The sequence below is a fragment of the Corapipo altera genome, unplaced genomic scaffold (assembly GCF_003945725.1).
Source record: "Corapipo altera isolate COAL_440 unplaced genomic scaffold, ASM394572v1 26779, whole genome shotgun sequence".
NCBI lineage: Eukaryota > Metazoa > Chordata > Aves > Passeriformes > Pipridae > Corapipo > Corapipo altera.
In genome coordinates this window covers 1-1,073 of record NW_020893330.1, presented here as the reverse complement: position 1 = coordinate 1,073, position 1,073 = coordinate 1, and the positions used below count along the sequence as shown (strand labels likewise).

The window sequence follows — 1,073 nt, the reverse complement described above, 5'->3', positions numbered from 1 at the left end:
TAAAATCCCGATATCCCGACAGAAACACCCCAATATCCCAATAAAAACAATCCCAATCTCCCGCCACCAATGCCCCGTGTTCCTGAGGGGATTTTCCCCCTCACCGTGGGAATTTCTTTTGGGAATATCTCTGGGAACTCGGTTCATTATTAACGGAATAAAACCCCCGTTTAAACCTTCCCTGTCCCTCCTGGAATCCTGGAATGGTTGGACTTGGGAAGAGATCTCCAAGCTCCTCCTGTAGGGATGGATTCCACAGTGTTTTCCTGCCCCATTCCCAGTTTTCTTTCCCTGTTCCTTGTCTTCCTGCCCCATTCCATTTGCTTTCCTGCCCCATTCCATTTGTTTCCTTGCCCCATTCCCAGTTTTCCCGTCCCATCCCATTTTCCCACCCCATTCCCAGTTTTCCCACACCATCCCATTTTTGTGCTCCGATCCCTGTTTTCCTACTCCCAGTTTTCCTGCCCCATTCCCTGTTTTCCCACTCCATCTCCCAGTTTTCCTGCCCCATCCCAGTTTTCCCAAGGCCCCCTCAACACACGGAGACCCCAAAAACACCTTTATTGGTACAAACGGCTGGAACGGGAACGGCGGCGTCGGCGGGAATGGGACTGGGAGGGACTGGGAGGGACTGGGAGGGACTGGGAGAGAACTGGGAGGGCACTGGGAGGTGCCGCAGCTGTGACTGGTCGTAGAGCCTCAGGTTCATCCAGGGTGAACTGGGAGGGACTGGGAGAGAACTGGGCAGTGCCAGAGCTCCAGATTCATCCCACTGTGGACTGGGAGGCACTGGGAGGGCACTGGGAGAGAACTGGGAGGTGCCAGAGCTCCAGGTTCATCCAGTATTGGATTGGGAGGGACTGGGGGGTACTGGGAGAGACTGGGAGCTGCTACTGGTAATGGAGCTCCAGGATCATCCCATCGTGGACTGGGAGGGCACTGGGAGGAACGGGGAGCTGCTACTGGTAGTAGAGCTCCAGGTTCATCCCGTCATGGATCTCATCTGGAGCCACTGTCAAGGAAAAGGGGACTGGGAGGCTTGGGGGGGGGTCAGTGGATTTTGGGGTGTCAGG

At 55.5% G+C, this 1,073-nt stretch overlaps 1 long non-coding RNA gene across 1 annotated transcript; it reads right to left on the bottom strand.

Moving 5' to 3' along the window:
• Positions 1-544: 544 nt before the first annotated feature.
• LOC113942711 lies at positions 545-920 on the bottom strand. The gene is made up of 2 exons (XR_003526013.1): positions 742-920; positions 545-652 (listed from the first exon to the last, which is right to left on the bottom strand). It is a non-coding gene; the product is annotated as an uncharacterized LOC113942711 (long non-coding RNA).
• Between the last annotated feature and the right edge of the window lie 153 nt (positions 921-1,073).